Source organism: Peromyscus eremicus, chromosome 15, assembly GCF_949786415.1.
Source record: "Peromyscus eremicus chromosome 15, PerEre_H2_v1, whole genome shotgun sequence".
Taxonomy (NCBI): Eukaryota; Metazoa; Chordata; class Mammalia; order Rodentia; family Cricetidae; genus Peromyscus; species Peromyscus eremicus.
The window spans coordinates 66,936,003-66,953,730 of NC_081431.1; positions in this window are offsets into that span (position 1 = coordinate 66,936,003).

Below are 17,728 nucleotides of genomic sequence, written 5' to 3' on the forward strand. Positions count from 1 at the left end.
GAGAGGTAGAGGGGAGGAGAGGGGAGGAGAGGTAGAGGGGAGGAGAAGAGAGGAGAGGTGGAGGGGAGGAGAGGAGAAGAGAGAAGAGAAGAGAAGAGAAGAGAAGAGAAGAGAAGAGAAGAGAAGAGAAGAGAAGAGAAGAGAAGAGAGAGAAGAGAAGAGAATGGAAGAGAAGAGAAGAGAAGAGACCAGAGAAGAATTTGCTGAGAAACTAAACATGATAAACCCAATTCTGTCCAAGGTCATGAAACCACAGGCTCAGTCTCTCATACAGCATCAAAGTTTGTATTTTCTTTTTAATTATTATTGTGTGTGTGTGTGTGTGTGTGTGTGTGTGTGTGTGTGTACGTGTGTGTGTGTGTGTGTGTGTGTGTGTGTGTGTGTGTGTGCCATGGCACATATCTGAATGTCAGGGGACAATTCTGTGGGGTCCGTTCTCTCCTTCCACCTCTATGTAGGTTCCAGGTTTGATCTCAGGCCACCAGAATTACACAGCAAGTGCCTTTACTTGATAAGCCTTCTCTCTTGTCCTGGAACTCACTCTGTAGTCCAGGCTGGCCCTGAACTCACAGAGATCCGCCTGCCTCTGCCTCCCGAGTGCTGGGATTAAAGGCGTGTGCCACCACCATCCGGCTTTTTATTTATTTATTTATTTATTTACTTACTTACTTACTTATTTATTTATTTATTTTGAGACAAGATCTGTGTAGCTCAAGCTGACCTCCAACTTGTTCCATAGCAAGAGGGTGACCTTGGGTTTCTGATTCTAGTGCCTCTGAGTTCTGGGATGATAAGTGTGCACCCCTATGCCTGGTTATTTGGTGCTGGGGATCAAATCCACTCTCCCAGCTTGGCTGTACTCCAGTACCTGTGCTGATGGTTTTGTTTGTTTGTTTGTTTTGTTTTTTTCTAAGCCTGTCTCCAATGCTTATAAGGCCAGTTAGGCTACTGCTGACCATTCTGGACTCCCCCATATAACAAGCTCAGCTTGTGTGAATTACTACATTACTTGACTTATTAAATGCTTTTGTGTCAGGAAAGGTCCTGTTACAGCAGAGAGAGCAAGTTTCCTAGGGAGAGCAGCAGGGGTCTTCAGAGGGCCTGTGGTGTTGAATGCATTGTGATATTAACTCTTGCGATGATGATTGGCTTTTCTTTCTTCTGTGCAGGCAAAGCCACTTAGGGTTATTTTAGGCTCAGTGTGGGCATCATTCCTGGTACATGTGCCTCCATCCCCTAGGGCTCCCCTACTGTAGGGAGATTGCCAAAGAATGGAGATAAGAATTAAATGAAGGAGGCTTGGGGAAAATGTCAGCGCCCCTTTGTACTCATTCCAATAGCACGTTCCTTAGTGACTCTGTGTCTTGCACTACCTATGTGAACCCTTCTGGGCCGTGGCAATTATTTTGCTCTTTGCCTACATCTTGCTAGGTATTATCCCAGTGTGTGAGATGGGGTCTTGTGGAGGCAGGCAAGCTCCTGAAGCAGGTTACACAGACTCCCATCTCTAAACAGTAAGATAGTTGTTTCTACCCTTAGCAAAAACGAAATTGAGACAGCTTCTATTCAAGAGTACAAGCAACATATCCAACAGGAAGAATACAACAGCTGACCCAGCCTGAACTGGTTTTAGGTGCATGTGTAATAAGGTAAAACTGTGGGGATCCTTCTAGGGAGAGCCACTTACTTACCATCTTATGCCTACACATAACTGGGTGTGCATATGATTAAAATCAGATGCATTATGGGAAAGGATAATCAAGTAGGAAAATGTAAGCATGATCTAATCTGTCAACCAAAATAGAGAACCACCCAAACCTCATCTCTAAGTATGCAGTTCCTCCTTCTGTTGAACTCCATGAAGGGAAGTAATCGGGGGCCCTTCAACACTCAGTGTGGCCCACTGAGTCATTAAAATATGTCCTCTTTGGTTTGTACTATCTGTTCACTCTGAATAAAGTTATCTTGCTACTTTTGCAGATATATGTGAGTCCTTGTTTTCAATCCTTTGCATAAGAGGCCAAGAACCTGGGGACACCTGCCCCAGGCCCTGACCACTGGTACACTGGTCAGATTAGAATCTTCCCCGGGTAGTTCGCTTGAACCATGTCATAGAGTTATAAAGCTGTTACAAGGCAGGAAAGTCAGACTGAGGCAAGGGGGTCCCCAGCTGGAAGCAACGGCACAAATCCTCTCCCACCCAGCTCTCAGTCTAGACAGGCTAACAGTGAGCTGGGCTGGCTGAGCTTTGAAGCACTCACCTGTGGTTAGAAGAGGCACAGTAGCTAAAAGGGAAAGCACCCCCGGGAGGAGCTGCCTGAACTAGAACAGGGGGTGGAGTCCAGGGAGGAAAGTGGGGGTGGTGGGTGGGGGCGGGGAGCTCATACTTGTAGCACAAATCCTACTTGGTCTTATTAATAAAAACCTAGAGTCAGATATCAGGGAGAAAGCTGGAAGATCAGAGAAGCAGATCAGCCAGCCACTAGTTCTTACCTCTACGAAATCCTCATCCAAAAGGACTGAACTCTTTTCTCCGCCCAGCCATATCACTTCCGGTCTCAACCTCCCTAGTGCTGGGATTAAAAGCGTGTGTGCCTCACAAATACTGGGAGCAAAAGCATGAGATCCCAAGTGCTGGGAGTAAAGGTGTGTGCCACCACTGCCTGGCCTCTATGGCTAACTGGTGACTGGCTTTGCCCTCTGATCTTCAGGGAAGCTTTATTTATTAGAGCATACATAAAATATCACCACACATACTGATTCCTCTCTTAATTTTTTCTTTAAGATTTATTTTATTCTTTTAAAATTATGTGTATATTAATGTCTGTGTGGGGAGGTATGACCATGAGTGCAGGTGCTGGAGATGGGCAGAAGAGAGTGTTGGATCCCTGAAGGTAGAGTTACAGGCAGTTTTGAGCCACCTGATGTGAGTGCTGGGAACCAAACTTGGGTCCTCTGTAAGAGGTTGTGCCCTTAACCACTGAGCCATTTGTCCAGCCTTCCTTTAACTTTGTATCCTTCTTTGTCACAAATCCTCTTGAGCATGGGTGACTGAGCTTGGGTGACTGAGCTGAAGGGACAGAGTTGGCAGGAGTCAGCTGCCTGTCTACAGATAATAACATGAGCAGGGAAAAGCATGCAGGCCCGTGAGAGCAAGCAGGCACTTGAATGTTTCATTAAGACTAGTGTGCAATGGTTCTGGGTAGGAAAAGCCCAAAGCATTTCATAGAAACCAAACCCAAGAGCTGAACAAACATGTTGGGGACACATTAAGAGTCAAAGAGTTGGGGTACAGTTAGTTGGTGGAGTGCTTCCCTGGTGCTCAAAGCCTTGGACTTGATCCCCAGCATCACATGTACAGCACGGTGGTACACATGTGATCCCAGCACTCAGGACGTGGAGTGTCATTCACTGTGAACTTGATAGGCTCTAGAATCACCTAGACGACAAACTTTGTTTACATCTGTAAGGGAGTCTTTAGGTTGGGTTCATTGAAGTGGGAATTCCTATCCTAAATGTGGGTGGTACTGTTCTATCATCTGGGGTCCTGGGCTGAAATAAAAAGGAGAACGCTAGCTGAGTACCAGCATTCATCTCTCTCTGCTTCTTGACTGGATGTCACATGATCAGCTTCCTCACACTCCTACCACCATGACTCCTCTGCCATGATGGTCTTCTCCTTCTCTGCCACAATAGACTGTACCCTCCAAGTATGAGCCCAAATGAGCCCTTCTTTCCATAAATTACTTTTGTCGGGTATCTTGCCACAGCGATGGGACAAATGACTAACATGTAAAGGGAGGAGGCTCAGGAGCCCAGAATATCCATGACTATATGAGAGTTCAAGGCCAAGTTGAGATACAAGAGATCCTGTACCAAAAAAGGGGGAGGAGCCAGAGAGATGACTCAGTGATTGAGAGCACTTGGTGCTCTTACAGAGGGACCCAGGCTCAGTTCCCAGCACCCACATGGTGGCTCACAATTGTCTGTAGCTCCAGTTCCATGGGATGTGGCATTCTCTTCCAACCCTCATTGGCAGGATGCACACACATGGTTCACAGACATACATACAGGGAAAACACTCACATACATGAAATAAACAAGTCTGGAAAAGAAAAAGAGATAATTGAGAGTCATAAGTAGCCATGGGACCATATATAGGATCAGTATATACATCAACAAATTATAAGTAGAGAGGCTAATGATCAAAGGAGACAAAACGTCATGAAATTTCAAAATGAGACCACATCAAGACATACAGGAATTAAAAACAAACAAACAAACAAACAAACAACAACACATGCAGGAGAGTAAGGAAGAGTTCATCATCCAGAGGTAGAAATTCATTCCAAGGCACTACCTTAAAATGGAGACATGAGAACCCCCAATGGACATTTTTCTTAGTTGTTGCCAGGACTTTTCTCATTTTGTTTTTCTTCTACCATTTGTGTGCACATACCGGTGTGTCCATCCATGTGTGCAAGTCTAGAGGCCAGAGGTCATGTCAGGTGTCGTCCTCAATCACTCTCTAACTTCTCTCCTGAGGCAGGTGCTCTCACCGAACCTGGAGCTCTCTGACTGAGCTAGCCAGTGAACCCCAGAATTCTCCTATTTCTGCCTCCAGTGCTGGAGTGACGGCCCCACCACCCTGGGCACCTCTAAACTCAGGTCCTTTCCCTTGGAGTCACCTCCGAAGTTCACCTCTTTTGTCATGCACGGTTCCCCCCACATCTGTTTGGGAACTGAATTCTGACATGGCTGCTGTTACCTGCCTATCTGTCTTTTCTTTCTCAGGAGAGGAGATTATGTTAGGAGCTATCGTTATTTGACCGTTCTGTTGATTTGCTGTTTCTGTAAACAAGCTGTTCCTGTCTAGTACTCCAAAGGTACTTATCTCCACGGAAAGCAAAGATAATAAATAAGGAATAAACAAAGAATGGATTATCAAATCTGTGCACAGAAGGGAAGTGTCGGCATGGAGGTTAGCTCACAAATGAGCCTCACATTGTCTCCCCTATGCTGTCTGCTCATTGTTCCTGGTAGGGACCACTTTGGAGTTCTTTTATTTACTCCATGTAGCACTGTGTGAGAAAAAAGACAGCTATACTTCAGAAGTTATATAATACTCTAAAAATAAACTCCCTAGGCTGGTGATATGGCTCAGCTGGTGGTAAAGGCGCTTGCCGCCAAGCCTCCGTTCAATCCCCAGGACCAATATATGCTGAGAGGAGAAAATGACTTCCAAAATCTTAGTTTTCCTATGTCCTTTGTCCTTGACTACCACAAGTGAGCTGTGGCATGTGCACACCCCTCACTCTCCCACAATAGATAAATGTAATAAAACAAAAATAGTTGTGGCTAAAAATAAAAATTTCTCTGGATCATCAAAGCTTATATGGGTAGTTCAATGGAAAACTGCTCCTTGTCTTTAATTCAATTGAAAGTTTTAGAAATAATTTTTAAAGCAACATGCACATACATGTGTCTGTGTGCATGAGTGGTGTCTGGTGTGTGTATGTGTGTGTGTGTGTGTGTGTGTGTGTGTGTGTGTTTGTGCACATGAATGTGTCTGTGTGGTATATGTGTGTGTGCTTGTGTCTATGTGTTTGTGAATGCACACACGAGTGTTAGGTGTGTGCACATGTGTGTAGTGTGTGTGGTCACATAGCAAGTACTTTTTAGTGAGACCTGAATTAGATAGAACATGGAGGCGATACTTACCACACTAATTACACAGACATCTGCAATAATTAATGTTTGGGAGAAAGGATTGTATTTTGCTTCATCTTTGCTCCTTCAGAAATGGAAATAATAAAAGCTCGGGGAAATACGGAAATACAAATTTATATAATTATCATCACAAAAAATGAGGCCAAAGCCGACTGAGATCTAATGAGGTTGTTGTGGCTATAATTATCTAGTTAATTAATGCAATTCAGTCACCTAGACACTGTTAGTGCACACTAAGTATGTGCAGGCACTAGCCTAGGCTCTGAAAACACAAAGATGAGTAAGCCATGGTTTCTCACCTCAGAGGGTGAGAAAACCCAGCTATGGGGCTGTGGGAAGTGACCAGCAGCAGTGTGCCAGAAGTAGCTCAAAGCAGGGTGTCTCAGGTACGAAGGTCAGCAGTCTCCAGCCCCCAGGTTCCCAGATCTGAGCATCTGGGCCTTGGCAAACCCAAGTCTCAGGCTCTAACTCCACCTTCAGCCTCCTGCTTTCTGCTCACTCCCAAAGAAGTGACCTAGCCTTGTAGATTACACTTCTCTCAACACTCTCCTCTCCTCCTTCCCAGTGTCTTGACTGTGGTGCTGATGCTCACCGTTACTGATGTATTCTATGAGAACACTCTCCAACTAGATCTCTCTCTTTCTCCTGTTTTGACCTGTGTTCCTGTGCAACTTTCCATTAGCAAAGGGCTCTGCTTTAAAGTATTCTATCCATATTTCCAGAGACTTCTATGGGTCCTCATTGCCTTCTCTAAGGGAACAACAACAGTCAATATGTCCTCCTGTGATGATCCTTTGTAAGCAGACCCAACTCTTCTTATGTTCAGCTCTGAGGGTAGTACCATACAAGTGTTATTTACAGGAACGTGTGTGAGGGGTTGTTTACAGGAGAATGAGCACTTTACCAGTAGCTACACCACTGGAAACAATGTCTGTCCCTACCCCATCAACCACCAAGCTGCCAATAGCTCCTTAGGGAGGGGAGGAGCGTTTCGAGCCCCACCCTGATCCATGATGGGATGCTGGCAGGCCTAATCTTGTGTAGGTCTCAATAGGGAAATTTTTTTAAACATCAATGCTCTCTGAAGCAAAATTTCCAGAAGTGGGGCTGGCCAATCTGTGTTAAGAGTTTCTCCAGATGGCTCTGTATTGGTAACCTAGGCTAGTTGGAGAAGCAGGGTTTTGGAGTCACAGTGTGAAATTCAAACTTAGCACACAAGATCTTTTGTATGACTCTTCCCTGGTACACACCCTACATCAGTCTGACTTGTAACTCATCTGCAGGCCTCTGTGCCGTTCCATATTTCTACTTCCTATCCACCCCGGAGAGCATGCCCTGAGCCTTCTTTGATGTCCCCCCCCATCTCTTATCTGAGTGACCCCTCCTTATTAGCCCTATGTAAATCCCCTCTCCCTGTGTACTTCCATCTGTCTCTATGGGTCTGTTTCTCTTACTGAACTTTGACTACTTTGGGGTGGGGCTGCAAATTACTCATGTCCTTAATCGTGGTACCCACCCTTATTCCTGATTCATAGCTGGCACATTACATAAATGAATGAATGAGCAGAGTGCTTGTTCTACTGAGTCCAGGCACTGGCTATGCAAGAAGTGGTTCCTCTTGAATACTTAGAAAGTTTCCAGTAGATACCAGTGAGTCTAGCTAGCACAAGCTCATTAGCATGAGCTGACAGGGAACCCAAATACACAAATGCTGCTCCGTAAATATAATTGTTGCTTCTCCTCAGTGTAGGATTGATGGACTCTTTAAACATTTAGATTAATGTAGTGTTTGGAAGATGTCCAATGTTTTTATTTTTCATTTGCTTTAGCATTCATTTAGGGATCAACCATATAAAACATACACAGAGTACATCTTTTATTTTTCTCCAAAGTCAACCTTTTTAAAAATTTGATGTTTTTTTTTCTAGTGAAAATATTATGAATCCCCGACCACGAAGTAAGAAACCAACACTTAATTTGTACTGTTTAACTATAGCATGTAAACGGAAATGGAATTTTAATTAAAGATTTAGTTCTTCATTTTTGATTATGTGTTTGGGTTTGGGTTTGGGAATGTGTAAGTGCAGATCATCCTCAGAATCCAGAGGAAAATATCAGATCTGCTGGGGCTAGAGTTAGAGGCAGTTGTGAGCTGCCCAATGTGGGTGCTAGGAACCAAACTTAGGTCCCCTACAAGAGTAGTAGTATGTGCTCTCAACTACTGAGGCATTTTTCCAGTCCCTTGAAATGAGTCTTTTAAACGACTTTTATGATGGTTGAAGAGTAGCCAACTTGACAGAACCTGGAATTACTTAGGAGACAAGCTTCCAGTCAAAACTGTGAGGGGTCATTTCGCCTCTGGACATGCCTTTGGAGGATTACTGTGACTGTTCTGAGTGTGAGAAGGCTCATTTAGCTATGAGTGGCGCTATTTGGGGTTAGGGATCTCCAACTCTAGCTGACTGAATAGGAACGTTGCTGTTGCTTGTTCCTGATTAAGGATGCCATGTGACCAACTCCTTCAAGCTTCCACTGGGTTTTGGCTTCCCCACCATGATGGACTGTACTGAACTGTGAGCCAAAGTTAACCTTTCTCCCTTGAGTTGCTCTCATCATGGCAACAAACAACTTCTTCTGTATTTATTCACCTTTCATGATTTTTCTTTTCATAATAAATATTCATTTTTACTTTGGTGACTCCCCTTCCTCTTCCTGTGTCCACGTGGTTCATTTTGGTGGGGAGAGTGTTAGGGATGGGGTGTAGACTCCAGCGTGGCCAAGTGGTGATACACTGTGGCGCTCAAGAAGGATATCTGATCCAAGTTGGCCAAGAGTCGATCCTGTATCATTGTCAGTGATACTGAGATACATGTGCACTCTTCACAGACAGGGCTGATCAACTGGTAGAAGCTGAGTCACGGTTTTCAGTGTGAGTAAAGTTGCCAGAGAGCCAAGTCAACAGGGCAAACAAAGCCAAGAGAAAGGTTGCATTTGGGGCTTGGGGATCTGGCTCAGTTGGTATGGTGCTTGCCTAGTTCCTTCCCCCTCCACCATATAAACCAGACATGGCGGTACTCACATCCCAGAATTCAGGAGGTAGAGGTAAGAGAAAAGAAGTTTAGGATCATCCTTGGTTGCACAGCAAGCTTGAAGCCAGCCTGAATTACATGAGATCCTTTCTACAAACAAACAAACAAACAAACAAACAAACAAACAAACTGTGGTTGTTTGAATAAGAATGGCCCCTCACAGGCTCATATAATGAATGGCTAGTCACCAGGGAGTGGTACTATTTGAAAAGATTATAAGGATTGGGAGGTGTAGTCTTACTGGAGGAAGTGTCTCATTGAGGATGGGCCTTAAGGTTTCAAAAGCCCATGCCAGGCCCAGTCTTTCTCTCTCTCTGCCTGTGGATCAGGATGTAGCTCTCAACTACTTCTCCAGCACCACACCTATCATGCTTGCTGCCATGCTCTCCACCACGATGACAATGGACTGAACCTCTGAAAGTGTAAGCAAGCCCCCAGTTAAATGCTTTCTTTTATAAGAGTTGCCCTGGTCATGGTGTCTCTTCATAGCAACAGAACAGGGATGAAGACACAAGCCAAAAGAAAAAGGCAGGTTGTGAAACCACTTATGAGCCTTTCCATCCAGCAGTGCCTCGATGCTGTGTTTCTACTGAAATTTATACTCGCTTGAGCTCTACACCCTCAAAAGAAAAGCATTCCTTCTTATTTGTTTTTTAAAAATTCTGTTCTGCATATTCATGTGAGTGGTGTGCAGGAGGCTGTTGAGCATCATCCTTGATCACGCTCTGTTTATGCAGGGTCTCTGAACTGAACACAGCTTGTTTAGCTAACTAGCTTGCTCGGACCCCATCTCTGCTTCCCAAGTGCTGGGGTGACAGGTAGCTGTTGCACCTGCCTGGGTTTTACTCAGGTTTTAGGGATCCAAACTCAGGTCCCCACACTTGCACAGCAAGGGGTTCATCCACTAAGCCACTCCTCAGCCTTCCTTGTGATTCTTATGCTGTCATTAAGACTATTCTTTCTCATTTACTATTAAATGCATCTTGTCCACTAAGACAGTACACCGGATTTTAGATAACCATTGAGTTTGGTGTTTTTCAGAAGCAGGGTAGGGAGTTCCAGTGTGGCATTTGCTGCTGTGGGGCTCCAGAGTTAGAGTTAAGTCAAAGATTTTCACTCCTTGGTTACATGATCTTAAGCCACTTACCCTCTTCATACCTGGTTTCCTCATTTGCATATGATGGCTTTTCTACAAAACTATTATTCTGTGGAATATTCTAGAGTACCCAAACTGATACACTGTTGGAGAAATTGACTGACATAAAGGATTTTCATTCCTTGACTATGAGTGCTATAATGGCACAGACTGCATCAGAGGCTGGGATGGGCAACAGGAAAAAAAAAGTAGAAAGTGTGATAAACTTTACTTTGGATAAACCACAGAAGGTAATTAAATTCATCCTATTACTATGATTAGCTTCATCTCTAATTGGGAGACTTGTTCCTGAAATGTTGGGACTGCTCTAAGATGTCAAATTACCAAAAGATGAAAATAGATGGGCCAGAAAAAAAAATGCACTCACATCCAGCTCTGTCTTGTCAGATGAGAACCAAGATGAGAAGCCTGAGTGTTATATTTTCCATCTCTGAATCCATGGGACTTAGTACACACTGACTGTACACCCCAAAGGTTCCACGGTGACACTCTCATACAAGTATGAAGCGCACTTTGATCATACTCACCTCAAGCTGGAACTTCTTCTTTTTATAGTGTGTGATGAAACCCCAGTCCCTCGGCATGCTCAGATAGGCCTTTACCACTGGGCTGCATCTCCAGCCTGCCTGAGTTCTTCACTTGTGTGTTGTGAAGATAACAATCCAAGACAGAAGTAGGGGTCAGAGGGAAGCAATTAAAATGTAAAAAGCTGACCCACTTTACAAGTAGTTTCGAAGTAGTTTTGGTAAGAATGGCAGAAAACATTACATGGAATGAAATTGTTGGGATGCCTACTTTTGGAGACTCCCCTCTGCTGCAAGGGGCCATGGCTTTAGTTTTCAGTAAGTCAGAAAATTAGGTCACAGTGTAGTTGCAAAGAACTCATGCTGTCCTTCTTTATTTAAAAGAAGTAGTTCTCATGGTGTGTGTACGTGTGTATCTGTGCACATGCATACAGGTGCCTGTGGAGGCCAGAAGGTGTCAGATTCCCTGGAGCTGCAGTTAGAGGTAGTTATGAGCTGTCTAGCATCAGTACTGAACTGAACCCTCTGCAGTAACAGCAAGTACTTTTAACCAGTGAGCCATATATCCAGTTCTTTTTATTTAAAAAATAATGAAGGTATTCTACAGCATTTTTGCCTCCCAATGGTCAAGACTGCCATATTTATACATGACATTCAACTCACCTACAGCTAAAGAAAGTCATTGCAACTTACTATTTGTATTTTCCCTTTCAAATTGGTACTTTCTACTCTTGACACTAATATTCATTAATATTAATGGCCTGGAACTGGGGAGATGGCTCAGCAGTTAAGAGTACTTACTACTCTTGTAGAGGTCTCAAATTCAGTTTCCAGGACCAGAGTTGGGCAGCTCACAACCACCTGTACCTTCAGCTCCAAGGGAGCTGATACCCTTTTCTGGCTTCTACAGGGACTGGGCTCCCATGCATAAACCCAGACAACATACTCATACACATAGTCAGAAATGGAACTAAATCTAAAAGAATGGCCCAGATTATTTTAAAAAATTAAAAATATATTAATGGCCCTCATCTAAAACAAATCAAACTGGCCTAACACAATTATCCTAAATGCATGTCATGTTTATATAATAGAATGTTCATGGGCTTTCAACTTGTATAACTTTTTAGCAGTGTTTCATCAATCAACCCCCAATTAGCCTGTCACAAAATGAACACATACTGATTTTAATATGACATAATACAGAGTTATAATGAAAAACGGAATAATTTCTCCCTCTAATCCTAATCCTCTACATTTCCGATTCTTGGTGTGAAATCTCTACCATTTGTATGCTAATACCATCCATAAACATAGCAATATACAGATCCCACTCTTTCTTCCTCTCTTCCCTATCCCCAGCCCCTCTTGGTGCAGTTGGCCAAATATTAGCTCAGACTGAAAATACAAGTTCCTAAACTGGTGGCCGACATTGTAGGTACAGTTTGGAAAATATTTTACTTGCTGAATACTAGGGTATTTTAACACAAAAATCTTGAGGTATCTTAATCTTAAGTGGCTACATAGTGATAGAATTATCAGTGTTGTAGGGGCTTTTTTGTTTGTTTGTTTGTTTTTGTTTTTGTTTTTTCAAGACAAGGTTTCTCTGTGTAGTTTTGGTGCCTGTCTTGGATCTCACTCTGTAGACCAGGCTGACCTCGAACTCACAGAGATCTGCCTGGCTCTGCCCCCCCCCCACCCCGTTGTAGGGGCTTTTTATGTCAATCTCAAATGTTACATGCTCTAATGAGAAACATGGCAAGATCAGAGTACTTCAAGTCTAAATTCCTGAAAAGCCAGTCCATGGCCAGGTGAGTGGCACAGATAGGCAATCCCAATACTTAGGTGGTAGAGGCAGGCGATCCCAGGTGCTCAAGACCAATCTCAACCATAATACATATCAAGCTCACAGGCAGCCTTGGGCTATATGCTTCTCTGTATTAAAAAAATAATCCCAACAACAACAACAACAACCAAAAACAAATGAACAACAACAACAAAAAATTGGAAATTATAGAGTTTGGGATGAAGTGACAATTCAACATGGCTCCTGTATTCCCTATTATATATGCCTTCACCAATCCATCTTTCAATATCTATCACTTATGAACACTTGGGTTTATATCTAACATCTTTGGCAACTTAGTGGGGTTTTTGCATTATCTTTATTGTGGTATTGTCAATCAGATTCAGTTGCCTGTAACCCAAATTACATATCACAGTGGTTTACATACTAAGGGTTTATTTTTTTCCTATGGAAATTTGGAGGTGGGTGATTCAGGGCTAATAATGCCTGAATTCCCTGGTCATGACGGACCTGCATTCTTTCTAATTACCTTTCTTAGGACTGCTTTCCAGTCCCAAGGTCAGTGTCTAAATCAAGGTTACTATTGCTGTGATGAAACACCATGACCAAAGCTACTTGGGAAGGAAAGTGTTTATTTGCTAGCAGTACCATATAACAGTTCATCATTAAAGGCAGTGAGGCAGGAACTCAAGCAGAGCCAGAACCTGGAGGCAGGAGCTGATGCAGAGGCCATGGAGGGGTGCTGCTTACTGGCTTGTTCTTTGTAGCTTGCTCAGACTGCTTTCTTATAGAACCCAGGACCACCAGCCCAGGGTTGGCACCACCCATAATGGGCTGGGTTCTCCCCCACAAATCACCAATTGAGAAACTGTCCTACAGGCTTCTCTACAGCTGGGTCTTTTTGCTTGTTTGTTTGTTTTGAGACAGGGTTTCTCTGTGTAGTTTTGATGCCTATCCTGGATCTCGATCTATAGACTAGGCTGGCCTCGAACTCACAGAGATCAGCCTGCCTCTGCCTCCCAAGTGCTGGGATTAAAGGTGTGTGCCACCACCGCCTGGCTACAGCTGGGTCTTATTAAGGCATTTTCTCAATTGAGGATCGGCCCCCCCCCGCCACGCCCTGTCTCCGATGATTCTAGCTTATATCAAGTTGACGTAAAACTAGCCAGTACAGTTAGTTTACCACCCCTGATGGCTGAAGATGTCTTTTCCCCTTATCTATCTCTAAACAGGAAGGGTCTAAAGCAAGCTGACTTTTCTCCCAAGTGACTCAGCCTGCTTTGTAGAAATTTTTTTTTTTTAAGTTCCACCCAAGTGGCTTTACTTACATCTCATTGGCCATAGCTTACTGGGCACACCCAGCTGTAGGGGGGTTTGCAAAAGGCAGTGTCCTGGTTTCCTTTTTATTGTCATAAAACACTGACCATAAACAACAGAGGAAAGGAAAAGGTTAGTTTCAGCTTATACTTCCAGGTCAGAGTTCATCACTGAGGGAAGCCAGGGTTGGAACTCAAGGCATGAACCCAAGTGCAGGCTTGCTATCCCGTGCAGTATCACCCACTCACAGGAGGCTATTACAGTAAGAACCGTGGAGGTGCACTGCTTGTTTGCTTGCGGAGGCTTACACTTAGCTAATGTCTTATACAACCCACGGCTGTGTGCCTATGGAATGGTACCACCAACAGTGGGCTTGGCCCCCCTGCATCAATTAATAACCAAGATAATCTCCCTACCAAGATAATCTCCCTACAGGATAATCTGATCTATAGAATTTTCCAGTCAAGGCTTTTTTCTGACTCTAGGCTGTGTTAAGTTGACACTTAACGCTAACTAAGGCAAGTGGTGTTTCTTCTGGGTTCATTGGTATCTGAACGAAATCTACGCACCAAAGAAGCCTATGTATCAATTTCAGTGCCTCATCCCTGTGGGTTAAATAATGGCAAACACTTTACCAACTGAGCCACACGCATTCATTAGCATTTCCATTTTCAAGATTCACCAAAGTGGAATTTCTAAATCTAATACATGTGAGTATTAAGTTTTGAGACAAAGTCTCATGTAGTCCAGATTGCATATATACATGTCTCCAGCCCCAATTCTAAGTATTTGCTTTAGTAAATAACTTTTTGAATTTTATTTTTATTTAGTATATGAGTGTTTTGCCTGCTTATATGCTGTGCAGCCACGTTAGAATTCCTAGCCACTCCCCCAGCTACATGACTGCACATGCGCTCTTCCGTATGCGCTGTCCAGTAGCCAGGCAAGATGCTTAGTCATCCTAGGGCCTTATGGCCTATGTAATCTGTGGACCGTGATCACAAAATCTGCGCACAGCATGATCATGTAATCTGTGTGCATGCGTGGCATAGCTACACAAGCCCATATGTGCATGTGGGGGTGGGGGGGCTGGGAACCTATAAAAGCGGGTTCCCCCTATTCCATCTCTCTCTTCCTGCACGGTCATTCCATAGGCCTATGCACACTCTTTCTATTCCCTTCCCTTAATAAACTCCTTTTGTTGGTTTGTTTGCTTTTTTTCCAAGGCAGGGTTTCTCTGTGTAGCTTTGGCACCTTTCCTGGAACTCACTCTGTAGACCAGGCTGGCCTTCAACTCACAGAGATCTGCCTGCCTCTGCCTCCCATATGCTGGGATTAAAGGCGTGCCCTTAATAAACTCTTTTTTCCCCCCCTGGAGCTGAGGACTGAACCCAGGGCCTTGCACTTGCTAGGCAAGTGGTCTACCACTGAGCTAAATCCCTAACCCCTTAATAAACTCTTGTAGTGGGTTTTGTTGTGCTTCATGGCTTCTCTTGCATGGTAAACAGCACCACTTAATAAATAACAGCCATGCATGCATGCATGCATGGTGTCCACAGAAGCCAGAGGAGGTCAGATCCCCTAAAACTGGAGCTGCATACCGTTGCAAGTCACCATGTGGGTGCCGAGACTCCAACGTGGGTCCTCTGGGAGAATAGTCAGTTCTCTTAACTGCTAACCCATCTTTCTGGCCCCCTCACCCCAAGTCTAAGTTTTAATGGATAGTGTAGGGTAATTCCTCAGGAAAATGTGAGTACTCACCACAGGATTGAACATGTCCACTTTCCCATGGCCTTGGATATTTTTCCTTTTAAATATCTTTTTCCTGAGTTAGGGAGAGGGCTCCATCAGTAAAGAGCTGGTTTTGTGAGCATGATAATCTGAGTTGGGATCCACAGCATCCACAGTAAGATTGAGTGTAGTGGCTGACACCTATGATTCCATAATCCCAACAGTGAAGAAGTAGAAACAGGGGGATCCTTGGAGCTCACTGGCCAATCAGTGTAACAGAATTAGTGAGATCTAGGCTCAGTGAGAGACTGCCTCAAAAAATGAGAGGAATAGGAGACGACATCCAGTGTCAACCTCTGGTCTACACACACACACACACACACACACACACACACACACACACACACGCACAAAGGAACATGTACATACACACACGTTGTTTTTCTTCTAATCTTTAATTTAAAACTATCTCTAGTCAGTGAAATTTAGCTGTCCCCGAAATCAAGTCTTTCCACTGGACTTCCCTATCACTTAGAATTCTTCCATTGGTGCAAATTGTGGGAACCAGCTGCAGCTAACTTAAATCAGAGGGAATTTATGAGAGGGCGCAAGAACTGCAGATCCTTGAAATGTGGGCAGCCAGACTTGGAAATTGCTAAGAGCTAAGCATTTGCTTGATCCGCGCTGACAGGAAATTGGGGTGTCTCAAGTGAGCAATGAACCCAGCTACCAAGTAAACCCCATTAACCCCCCCCCCTTGGTTTTCCTTTCACTTCCAGCCGGTCATCTCTGTACGGTCTCTTGACTGACATCCTTGGCCTCTATATTTGGAGAAGCGTGGGCAGAAGGGGAGCATATGTAAACAGGGTGGTCAGAAATGGTTTGACAGGAAGTGTCTCTGAAGTTCTCTGTGAAGCTGAGGGAGGCTGACCAACTTTGTGAGCAGCAAACAGGAAGTCAAGGAGATCGTAAGCAACAAACTGTTTGGGTAGACGGAGCATGAAGAATAAGCATAAATAACATCTCCAACAAGCGCTGGAAGCTTCCAAATGTCGTCAACAGCCACTGCCTTTGCGGGCACAGGACAAGCTTGACTAGGCGAAACAGAACGTTAGAGGTTTCCTCATGTCTTTGAAAATTTTTTTGCATTCTCTTTTTCTCTCCCCCTCCCTCCCTCCCTCCCTCCCTCCCTCCCTCCCTCCCTGTGTGTATGTATGTCGTAGCATGTATGTGGAACAATTTGTGGAAGTCACTTAGCTCCTACTACTATGTGGGCGCCAGGGATTGAACTCAGGTGGTCAGAGTTGTCGGAAAGTGCCTCTGCCTGTTGGACCGTCTTGCTGATTCCTCCCGCCCCAGCCCCCCTCCCCTACCCCGCCCCCCGTGCTTTTTCACATGTGGAGGCCACATACAACTAAACCACAGAAGCCTCTGAAGTGGCAAGTACAAAATGGCGGCAACAGGTCAGCTATAAGGCCTCAGGAAAGGTTGGTTTACTATCTGTCCTGGTTAGTTTTCATTTGACACAGCCTAGAATCTCCAAAAAGGAAAGCCTTGCTTGAGGAAGCTACATCTTACATCTTGATAGTTAATTTATGAGGTGGGCCCAGCCCACTGTGGGAGGCATCATCCCTAGGCCATGATGAGCATGAGCCAGAGAGCAAGCCAGCAAACTTGCTCTGTGGTTCCCGTTTCCAAGTCTCTGCCTTGAATTCCTACCCTGACTACCCTCAGTGATGGTTGTGACCTGGAAGTATAAGTCAAAAAACTCTTTCCCCCTCAACTTGCTTTCTGTTGGAGTGTTTTATCACACCAACAGAAAGAAAACTAAAACAGTGTATTAATCTGTTTTTTTTTTTTTTTTCTGCAGCTATAACAGAATACTTGGTGTCTTAGTTAAGGTTTCTATTGCTGTGAAGAGACACCATGACCATGACAACTCTTATAAAGGAAAACATTTAATTAAGGTGGTGGCTCACAGCTTCAGAGGTTTAGTCCACTGTCATCATGGCTGGGAGCATCGTGGCTGAGAGTATGGCAGCGTGCAGGCAGACAGGATGCTGGAGAGTTCTACACCTAGATCCAAAGGCACCAGGAAATGAACTGTCTTACTAGACATGGCTTGAGCATATATGAGACTTCAAAGCCCGCCTCCACAGTGACACATTTCCTCCAACAAGACCACACCAACTCCAACAAGGCCACACCTCCTAATAGTGCCACTCCCTTTGGGAGCCATTTTCTTTCAAACCACCACAGGGATAAGTCATTTTGAAGAGCAGAAAACTATTTATCTGCTTTGTCCCTCAAGGCTTGGGTCTCAGAACTCAAGCTAGGGGAGGTAAAGGAATGAGGAAGGGGCAGATACACATAC